The sequence below is a fragment of the Carya illinoinensis genome, chromosome 1 (assembly GCF_018687715.1).
Source record: "Carya illinoinensis cultivar Pawnee chromosome 1, C.illinoinensisPawnee_v1, whole genome shotgun sequence".
Taxonomy (NCBI): domain Eukaryota; kingdom Viridiplantae; phylum Streptophyta; class Magnoliopsida; order Fagales; family Juglandaceae; genus Carya; species Carya illinoinensis.
The window spans coordinates 18,044,163-18,055,459 of record NC_056752.1 but is presented as its reverse complement, the minus strand read 5'-3'; the positions used below and the strand labels follow the sequence as shown (position 1 = coordinate 18,055,459).

At 42.4% G+C, this 11,297-nt stretch overlaps 1 long non-coding RNA gene across 1 annotated transcript; it reads left to right on the top strand.

Annotated features, from left to right (window-relative positions):
- The first annotated feature begins 1,762 nt into the window (after positions 1 to 1,762).
- LOC122303884 lies at positions 1,763 to 2,417 on the top strand. The gene is made up of 4 exons (XR_006240848.1): positions 1,763 to 1,874; positions 1,980 to 2,078; positions 2,155 to 2,213; positions 2,359 to 2,417. It is a non-coding gene; the product is annotated as an uncharacterized LOC122303884 (long non-coding RNA).
- The last annotated feature ends 8,880 nt before the right edge of the window (positions 2,418 to 11,297 follow it).

Genomic DNA, 11,297 nt, shown 5'->3' with positions numbered 1-11,297 from the left:
GAGCATAAGAGATAAGGAGTTTACAATTTTGGAAGGCGAGTTTATACATGTGCGATGTGCTGCACATATTTTAAACCTCATTGTTTGTGATGGTTTAAAAATTATATATGATGCTATAAATAATATTAGGGAAGCAGTAAGATTTGTAAGGTCCTCACCGGCAAGGCTTGATATGTTTAGAACATGTGCAAAGGAGCTGAATATTGTGTGTGGAAAAATGGTGTGTCTAGATGTTCCCACTAGATGGAACTCCACATACCTAATGCTTAGTATTGCTGAAAAATATGAAAAAGCTTTTGTGTTAATGAGAGTGAGGGAGTCACAGCTTGCGGCGCCTCCATTTGAAGATTGGCAAAGGGCTCGTGTTTTTATTAAGTTTCTTAAAGTTTTTTATGATGCCACTTTGAAAATCTCTGGCTCATCTTATGTGACATCTAATATGTTATTTCAACAAATTTCTACAATTGAGCACAATTTGAACAAAATGGGTCAGAGTGGGGATGATTTGTTGAGGAAGATGGCGTCTAATATGAAACTTAAATTTGATAAATATTGGGGGAACATGAATAAGATGAACATGATTGTTTATGTAGCTTTTGTCCTTGACCCTCGATATAAGATCACAGCCTTGTCATATTGGTTAAAAAAGTGCAAAGGGGATGAATGTGGAGATAGAATTGAGGCCAATGTAAGATTGCTCATGAATCGTTTGATTGAGCAATATCACAAGTTTTATGGGCAAGATAGTGGAAGATCAAATATGGCACAAGTTTCAAGTTCCTCAAGTATTATTGGTGACGACTTGGAATATGAAGATTTTGATACATCTCTAGATCAATATCTTGAGGGGCAAAACAATTCGGTGTTTAGCTCGGACTTAGAGAGGTATTTGTCGGATGTGATTGAACCAAAAGTATCCGAGTTTGATATTTTGGATTGGTGGAAGAGGAATTCATTTAGATATCCTATCCTTGCGGAGATCGCACGTGATATATTGGTCATCCCTATTTCGACCGTTGCATCCGAGTCCGCATTTAGCACCGGTGGACGTGTAATAGACCCATACCGAAGTTCATTAGCGCCGGAAACTGTCCAAGCACTAATCTGCACGCAAAATTGGTTGAGTTGTGAACCACTTAGTTCTTGGGAGGTGGAGGAGCATGTAGAAGACGTTGCCATCGAAGGTAAATGCTTTTGTTTGTTAATTTTGATTTTTTATTGCTAGTTTATTCATTTAACTTAACCTCTACATTTTTTTCTTCTTAAGGTAACCCTCTTCCTTCAACTTCAGCAACTTAATTTTTTGTTCTTGATGGTGTGAGCTTTGGAGCTTCTGACTTTGCATACACTGCATATTCAATCATATGGTATGAAGCTTTTGACTAACCCATTGCTCTGTTTATTTTTTATCACCATGGTTATTTACTGCCTTTGTCTAATTATTTATCATCCGCTGACCACAGGAAGCAGAATATTTTGGTGTTCCATTGCCAAACATATCAAAATATTCCATTGCCAAACATATTGAATTTGGACCTGATTAACAAGTGGTTGTGCTTATATCACGCAGGTTGGTTTTGTTTGTTGGTCTCTAATTAAATATTAAGATGGATATAATGTCTTGTAGCATGTTTTGAATATGGGAAACCCCCTTGTGCTGGTCGATGACTCATTGTTTTTTTTTTTTCTCTTCCTTCGTTAATGGTGTTTGATGAATGTGGCTGCAGCCTAATATATAGGCATTGATTTCCAGGAACCATACCTCGAAGCACATCTTGACGTTGTAAGCACATCTCTTTGTGAACTCCGAATCAATTAGCAGAGTTGATTTCTCGGATGGGTTCGTTTTTGGAACAGCTTCTTCTGCTTACCAGGTACTACTTTCTTACCTTTGCTAGTACTAAAATTCAGCCACAAATATACTATGTACACCATACATAGAAGCAGCTTAACAATCAGGGTGATTCTCTGTTTGCTAGTTTGAGGGGGCTGTGAATGAAGGAAACAAGGGAGCTAGCATATGGGATACTTTTGCTAGGCAACCCGATAAGAAGAATTTACCCTTACCCCTGCATATGGTAATTATACTTTTGCTAGCATAATTACCCTTACCCCTGCATTTAATTTCTCAACACTTCTTTTATGTTACGACAGGAAGAATTTTAGATTTCAGCAATGCAAACGTGGCTGTAGATCAGTATCATCGATTCAAGGTGCATTACAAAGATACATTTGTTGGTTTCAGATTTTATTTTTTCAAGTAGAAGCAGCATATGATTAGTTTATGATTCTATTCCTTCAAGATGTGAAGATTATGCTTGTGCAGTTGATGCTTGACTGTTATCCTCCCTTGTGCAGCTTCCTCAATTCCATATTCAACTTTCAAGATGTGAAGAGCATTGTATTTTTTTTTTTTTTGAAATAGTAGCAGCATTGTAATGTATTATTATTTATTTTGTTCTTTGTAATGGATTGTATTAGTTTAATTAGTTGTAATGTATTATTATTTATTTTGTTCTTTGTAATGGATTGTATTAGTTTTTAATTAGTTGTATTGTATTATTATTTATTTATGTTTTACATTGAGATGCAAACAAAAATATTATCTATTTTTGCATTTTTATTTATATATATCAGATATATTTTTTTTAAAGTGCTATACATATATATTTTTGGGGTTTTAAAGTCTTAAAAAAAAAAAACCCGGATTTGACCCGGTTATAACCCGGATATCCGGGTTTTAAGGCAAAAACTACAAAAAAACCGGATATCCGGTTATAATCCGGATATCCGGATTAGATCCGGTTATCCGCCCGGATTGAAATCCGGGTCAATCCGGGCGGATAACCGCCCGGTTTTTAAAAGCCGGATCCGGATCCGGTTATGGCCGGATACCCGGATCCGGATCCGGTTGAACACCCCTATTGGGTAGGCATATCAAGGGATTAGCTGATGTATTGTAATGTCTAACTTATTAGTGAGATTAATAAACTTGAATAATAACATTAAAGCATTATAATTAGTGTCTAATTATACTAGTATAAGTAGTGTCCAACTTACATCAAATGTTATATTAATTTTATGTTCTAAGATTAATTGACTTGAGTAATAAGATTAGAATTTTATCTTATATCAATTAATAATTTAGTATATAATATATATAATAAATTATATATAATATAAAAATTAAAATATATATATATACCGGTCTTGTTTGGTTTAAATCAGTTTTCAAAATATGAAAACTAGTACCTTACCGGTTTAGGACCTATTTCGGTTCTTAAGAACCGGTACAAACCAGACTGAACCCACTGGTTTTGTCTAGTCTAGTCTGGTTCAACCAATTTTTTATTTATTTTTACATCCCTAGTGCTTCTAAAAAATAAAGATTTTAATTTTAATCTTGGTCAAAACACCCTGTTTTATATGTATTTAATTTCTAAATTTTAAAAAAAGGAAAAAAAAAAAAGAAAGAAAGAAAACCAAACTTTAATATTTTGAATTAGTGAAAAAATATTTTCTCTAGTAAAATACATGTGACAATCTTATGGATTGTTGTAGATATTAGTCATGAGTTTTGATTAACGTTCATGAAAAAAAAATGAAAAATAAAAAATTCTATTCATCATCTTTATATTACATACCACATATACATAATTTTTTTATCTTTTTATTTTTTTTTCTCTTAATAAGTATGTAGTGTATGAATAATGAATATAATAACTCAATTAGTTTAGCAAGAATAAAACTTGGAGGGACCTTTATTACCCAAATGAGCCCAAGCCCAAGGAGGAGGCCCAAAGAATATTAGATTAAGATCATAGAGGATTGTTTCCAATATGGAATGACACGGTAACCGCCGACCCGATAATATAGGATAACTGACCCAGGGAAACAATAGGAAGCTTGCCATATCTTTGTATAACTCTCTATTGGTATCAATGTCAATCACTTAAACCAATAAGGGAAACCAAGAGATTGAATTGATATACCATACTTAACGCTAACGTTCACCCCTATATATCGGATAGGAGATGATAATCTCAGGTAACTCTATTATCCAATACTTTCGTGTCAACCCAGTTTACCGATTACTAACTTAGGCATCAGAGGTGCATTAGGCATACCATGCCACCCTCAATTGTTGTTGCAGATTGAACGGCAGGTGGAACACGTCCCTAATGGGAGGCCTTAAAACAACTCTTAATTGTGCCCCAACAATCTTTTTCACTCTTCAACAAAGTCAGCACAAAATGATCTCGGGCGCTAACCCCTCTCACTTGATCAAGCTCACCCTGAAGGGCAGACACCTCCTCTCTAACGAGTGTATATACCTGTTTGTGTGTTCAAGGAGAATTTCTATCCCCAATTTTCTTGACTTAAGCTTTTCAAACTCTTGCCACACCCAGACACCAAACATATGCCGTGTTTAGAACTCATCCTCCAAATTTGCCCGATCAGTGATGATCCAAGCAGCTAGGTCATCCACCCCTACAATGAACAAACATTAAGGCACAGATATCAGGCAAACTAATGATGTGATGACCCGCTTTTGAGTGTATTTTCGCTGAAATAATTGTTTTTATTTTAATTAATATATCAGTTATTTATTTTAATTTATTTGCGTTTTAAAAATTGGTTTTTAATTTATTTGATGTTGTGTCTTTTTCCTTTTAGTTATTTTATGTTTTTTTTTTAATCTCTTATCGGCGTGTTTTCCGGAATGAGGATTGGGCCTCATTTCTTTTTACATCCTTTTCCTTTTTCTCCTTTTTTCCTTTTTTCTTTTTTCCTTCTTTTCTTTTTCCTTTCTTTTTCTTTTTTCTTTTTTTCTTTTTTTTTTCTTTTCCTCCTGCCTTCCCGCTCGACCCCCCCCCGAGCTCTCTCTCTCTCTTCTCTCTCTACCTCACGGCCGGAAACTTCAACAGCCCAGACCGCCGCCGTCCGGCCACCGTTTGGCTCGCCGCCGGTCCCGTTCGAACCCCCTCCCTCCGGTGCACCTTCCCACCAAATATCTTCCCCTGCCGGCCGGCCGTTTGGCCGGAAAAGCCATTTGAAGCCCCACGGATTTTGCTCCGATCCGCCGTCGTCGCTCCACCTCCGGCCACCATTTCTTCACCACTTCATCACCGGTCCCTTACCGTCCTAACCCACCCATTTCCGTCCTAACCTACGAGCTTAGTTTCTGATTTGCATTTTCCGGCCATTTCCGGCGATTCCGCCGCCACCCACGGCCGTTCATCACTTCCAATAGCTTCACAACCATCCCTAGACCATTCCCTATCAATTTCGTGTCCTAGTTTGTCCCCGTTCAAAAGTGGGTTTTTCAAACCCACGGCCGCAGTGAATTTTCACTGTGACGTTGCTTTTCTGCCGCCGTTTGCAACGCCGCTTGTTTTCTAAAATTACCGTATAGCACTGTAAGTATTTTCCAAACCCTATTTTTAGATTTAAATATATATTGCTCTTTCAATTAATTAATTTGCTGGTTGGTTGATTCCGGACTGAGTCCGAGGAGTACGGGGGTCGGATGGATGGAGGATGGAGTTACTTGTTTTATTGATTTATGTTGGTTGGTTATTTTATTATGCATTGATATGGCATTTCATGGTGCATGCACGTGTGTTTTTGTTTATGTGTGAAAAGCCTGTGTATTGGCGTAAGTGGTCTTACGGGTGCGTGTGTATCACGACCCCAAGCCGGGATGGGGTATTATCCCGGTGGAGCTCCTCTGGTCATTCGGGAGCGGAATAAACTGAGTGACGTCCCCTGAGTTGTCGCTAGATGACGGGAGCGGGGGCTAGGGGTTGCTTGGCTACGAACGCGCCGGGCGTGGAACCGAGCATCGCTCTACGCACCGACTCCGTGGCCCTTCGCTGGTGAGGGCTAGAGGATGCTTGGCTACGAACGTGCGGGGCATGGAACTGGGCATCGCTCGTTAGGTGTCACATGCGTGGTGGTACTCTGCGGTGTGGCACTGGAGCCAGGGTGTGCGGATGACCCCTAAGGGAGGTCATGGTGCATACAGATAAAAAAATGTGATTTTGGCGTGTGTGGAAAACTGTGTCTTTGGGTTTTGTGCATTGGGCATGGTTCATGCATATTGTTTGAGTTCTATATGTGTTATTATCTGGTAGTGTTTGGGTTTTACTTACCTGCGGTACCATTTTTGGTTCCGTAGCTTTTGGTGCAGAGTTCGAGGAGGAGGAGGAGGAGGCTGAGCCCGAGGATGCTGCTCCGCCGGGTTGCTGATGCTATGTTTTATCTTTGTTTAAAACTGTATTTGTGTTTTTTGTAATATTTTATCTATGTACGTTTTAAACAGCTTGTATTACGTTAAGAAAATTCTGGTACTTAGTTATGACTTTCGTTATCCGCTGCGTGTTCTCTCGTGCACATTTATTGCCTTTGCACACACTTGTCACTCGTCGATGGGATGGTGACCCGGGTTGTCACCATCCGGACGTCTCGATTTCCCCGTGTTCGGGCGTGGGGATTTGGGGGCGTCACAGGTGGTATCAGAGCGGTTTGGCTCTAGGTAAAACCACATGTCCCGTAGGCAGTACCAGAATGCTTTTTAAAGTTGTGTTTTAAAAATTATGTTAAGTATAGTTGTTTTATTTGTTTTATTTGTTTGAGCTTGTTTGTTTGTTTGTATTTATTTGGTTATGTTTTTGCAAGCTGGTTTCTTTTGTTTCTTGCTGTGTGGTGTCGGTTTTGTTTTGTTGGTTTTATGATGGTTTTATTTGTTTTCTTAAAGGAGGGTCAAGAGTGGTGTTGCGACAGGAAAATGGGGAGACCAAGGAAAAATACCCAGGAACCACGGGACAATACCTCCAGGGATGACTCCCTAGCCGAAGCAATACGGCAGATGACAGAATTTATGCAGCAGAGTGCGAGGTCTCAACAGGCAGGGCCTTGGCCACAACAAGGACCTTGGCCACAACAAGGGGGTCCTTGGCCACCATCAGGAGGACCTTATCCACCGTCAGGAGAGCCTTGTCTGCAACAAGGAGGGTATTGGCCACAACCAGGAGGTCCTTGGCCATATCAGGGAGGGCCTTGGATGTATCCCAGAGGGTCCAGTAGCATGGTGCAAGCCGGATGCACCTATGAGCGCTTCCTGGTGCATAGGACTCCACACTTCACTGGAAATGAGGATCCACTTCAGGCTGGAAAATGGATCAAAGATTTGGAGAAAACTTTTGAGGTGTGTGGATGCACTGAGGCACAGCAAGTACTCTACGCCAGCTATCTCTTGCATGGTACCGCTTCTGATTGGTGGGATACCAAGAGGGTGCTGTTGGAATCTGAACTGGGATCTTTCGCTGCGGTGACCTGGCAGCGTTTCAAGAAGGAGTTCAATGACCGCTTCTTTCCTGCATCGGTAAGGAAGCAAAAGGCAAGAGAGTTCTCCAATCTGGTCCAAGGGGGCGCGACAGTGGAGCTGTACGCCCGGAGGTTCATAGAACTTGAGCGGTTTGCTCCTCACCTTGTCGCCACTGAGGAGATGCGAGCAGATCGTTTCCAGGAGGGGCTGCGTCATGACATGCGCCGTATGGTGGTCAGCCATCGGATATCCACTTTTCAGGAATTAGTGGATGTGGCTACCCTTGTGGAGCGGGAAAATAATCTGAGTGTGGGTTCCCCTCCAGGGCATAAGAGGCGGAGTTTTTCTGGTGAAGGAAGCAGCTCGGGTTCGCCCCAGAAGTTTGTTCAGCGGATCGGAACTCGACCTCCTACGTCCTCAGGTGTTCGCATGGGAGGACGGGTGCCTATTTGTGGAGCTTGTAATAGAGCTCATGAGGGCGAGTGTCGGATGAGTAGCGGACCCCAATGTTACCGGTGTGGCCAAGTGGGACATATCGCTCGGGATTGCTCCGTCAGAGTTCAAGGAAGCCGTGGAGGTAGACACGGTGGAAGAACCAACCCGAGACAAGCAGTACAAGCCCGGGTTTATGCTGTCACACCCGGAGAGGTGGATGATGAGGCACCAGCGACCCATGATGCTGGAGTAATTACAGGTATGGTTTAATTTAATCTTAAGTTGGATTTAATTTTTGGTGTTTGTGATTTATTCTTTGCTTTTTGGATTTCATGGGTTGATGTGTTTGGTTCAGGAAGAGTCCGTTTGTATGAGTTTTATGCTTGTACTTTGTTTGATTCCGGTGCTTCACGATCGTTTGTGTCTTCCACGTTTGCTCGGGTGTGTAACTTGGTCACGGAACCGTTGCCGAAGGCTATGGTAGTGGCTCTACCCGATGGTGAGATGGTGTGGTGTTCCAAGGTTGCTTTGGGATGCCCGTTAAATTTTGAGGGAAGATTCCTGGATGCTGATTTGGTGGTGTTCAAGCTGTTGGGTTTTGATATCATCCTCGGGATGGATTGGCTATACCGATATTCTGCTAGTATTAATTGCAGAAGTCGGATAATTAGCTTTCAGCTTCAAGATGGTGATTGTCTGGAATTTGCGGGGAGTAGATTAAAAGAAAAACCGATAATTATATCGGCGATTCAGGCAAGACGAGAGATTGCATGGGGAGCGGATGCATTCTTGGTTCAGATGGTGTCCACGCCGTCTGAGAAGAAGTCCTTGGCAGACATTCCAGTTGTGGAAGAATTCCCCGATGTGTTCGTGGATGACTTGCCTGGACTACCCCCTGTTCGGGAGATGGAGTTTGTTATAGACCTGGAACCTGGAGCGGCTCCTGTGCATAAAGCTCCTTATCGCATGGCACCGGCTGAATTGAAAGAGTTGAAGACTCAGTTGCAAGAACTGGTAGAGAAGGGATTTATTCAGCCTAGTACGTCACCGTGGGGTGCACCAGTTTTATTTGTTAAAAAGAAAGATGGAACCCTCCGTATGTGCATTGACTATCGGGAATTGAACAAGGTGACCATAAAAAATAAATACCCTCTCCCGCGGATTGATGATTTGTTTGACCAGCTTCAAGGAGCAGCCGTGTTCTCTAAGATTGATCTGAGGTCGGGATACTACTAGTTGAGAATCAGAGACCAGGATGTGCCTAAAACTGCTTTCAGGTCGAGGTATGGGCATTATGAATTCAAGGTGATGCCGTTTGGGTTAGCTAATGCCCCTGCAGCGTTCATGGATTTAATGAATCGAGTGTTTCGACCTTATCTGGATTCTTTTGTGGTGGTGTTCATTGATGATATACTGATTTTTTCCCGAGATGTTGAAGAGCATGTGTATCATCTTAGTCTGGTACTTGAGAGATTGAGAGAACACCAGCTATACGCCAAGCTCAGCAAGTGTGAATTCTGGTTGGAAGAAGTTAAATTCCTTGGGCATGTAATTTCCCGGGGCGGAGTGGCAGTTGATCCTAGTAAGGTAGAAGCCATATTGTCATGGCAGCGCCCGACTACAGTGCGCGAGGTCAGGAGTTTCTTGGGGCTCGCCGGGTACTACCGAAGATTTGTAGAGGGTTTTGCTCGCCTATCCGGACCTCTCACAGCTTTGACTCGGAAGAATACAGAATTTGTTTGGTCAGAGAAATGTGAGAGAAGCTTCCAGGAATTGAAGAACAGGTTGACAAAGGCACCAGTGTTAGCGCTCCCAGAACCGTATAAGCCATTCGTCGTCTTCAGTGATGCGTCTAAGTTTGGTTTGGGTTGTGTCCTTATGCAGGAAGGACGGGTTGTAGCCTATGCATCTCGTCAGCTAAAGGACCATGAAAAGAATTATCCGACACATGATCTAGAATTGGCTGCGATTGTTTTTGCCCTCAAGATCTGGCGGCACTTCTTGTATGGGGAAGCTTGCAAGGTATTTACTGATCATAAGAGCTTGAAGCATTTGTTTTCCCAGAAAAATCTGAATATGAGGCAGAGGCGATGGCTGGAGCTAATCAGTGACTATCAGTGTGAGATCAAGTACCATCCGGGGAAGGCTAATATAGTTGCTGATGCTTTGAGCTGGAAGTCACACTTGGAAGATGAAGCCGAGCCGTCAGAATTGGAATCGTTGCTTTGTGGGATGAGAAGGCTCCTTATAGAGAGTTCGCAGCAAGTAGAGATTTTGTCTTCAGTTCTTGATATTCGGGTAACTGATTTTGAAGAATTGAAAGCTCTCCAAAGAAAGGATCCGAAGCTGCTGAACATCAGGAAAAGAGTCTGAAAATCTTGAGGGCCGTTGCATTATAGCATGGATAATGATGGGAAACTTCGGTTCCGAGATCGCAGGGTGGTCCCCAAGGACTCTGAATTCAAAGAGCGGATCATGGCGGAAGCTCATGCGGCCCCTTATTTAGTTCATCCCGGTAGTACAAAGATGTATCGGGATTTGAAGAAAAATTACTGGTGGGATGGAATGAAGAAGGACGTTGCCTTATATGTGGAGAAATGCCACACATGCCGTCAGGTGAAGGCCGAGCATCAGAGACCTGCAGGTATGCTTCAACCCCTCCCTATTCCTGAGTGGAAATGGGATGATATCACAATGGACTTCGTGGTGGGTTTGCCGAGAACGCCTAGTGGGAAGAATTCTGTTTGGGTGATTGTGGACTGGTTAACGAAGAGTGCTCATTTTCTGCCTGTTAATAACACCGACTCTTTGGGTAAGTTGACCCGTTTGTATGTCAAAGAGATAGTGCGACTACACGGCGTACCAAAGAGTATAGTGTCGGATCGAGACCCGAGGTTCACATCGCAGTTCTGGAAGAGTTTGCAGGCAGCTTTGGGTACTAAGTTGAAGTTCAGTACTGCTTATCACCCGCAGACAGATGGCCAATCAGAGCGCACCATTCAGACCCTGGAAGACATGTTACGAGCATGTGTCCTGGAATTCCAAGGAAGTTGGGAAAACCATTTGCCGCTCATTGAGTTTGCATACAATAACAGCTTCCATGCGACCATTCAGATGGCTCCCTATGAAGCTCTTTATGGGAGAAAGTGCAGGTCGCCCTTATGTTGGGATGAAGTTGGGGAGAGTAGGGTAATTGGACCCGAAATAATTCAAGAGATGCAAAGCCAGGTCCGGATCATCAAAGATAAAATGGCGGCAGCTCAGAGTCGTCAGAAGAGTTACGCTGATACCAGGAGGAGAGAGTTGTCGTTTGAAATTGGTGATTGGGTTTACCTTAAAGTCTCTCCCATGAGAGGTGTTAAGCGTTTTGGTAAGAAGAGGAAGCTAGATCCGAGGTACGTCGGCCCTTTTCAGATTCTGGAGAGAGTAGGGTCCGTCGCCTATAGAGTTGCTTTGTCAGATTATTTTGGGGATGTTCATGATGTCTTCCACGTATCATCCCTGAAGAAGAGCTTTGGACAGCAAGAGTCAC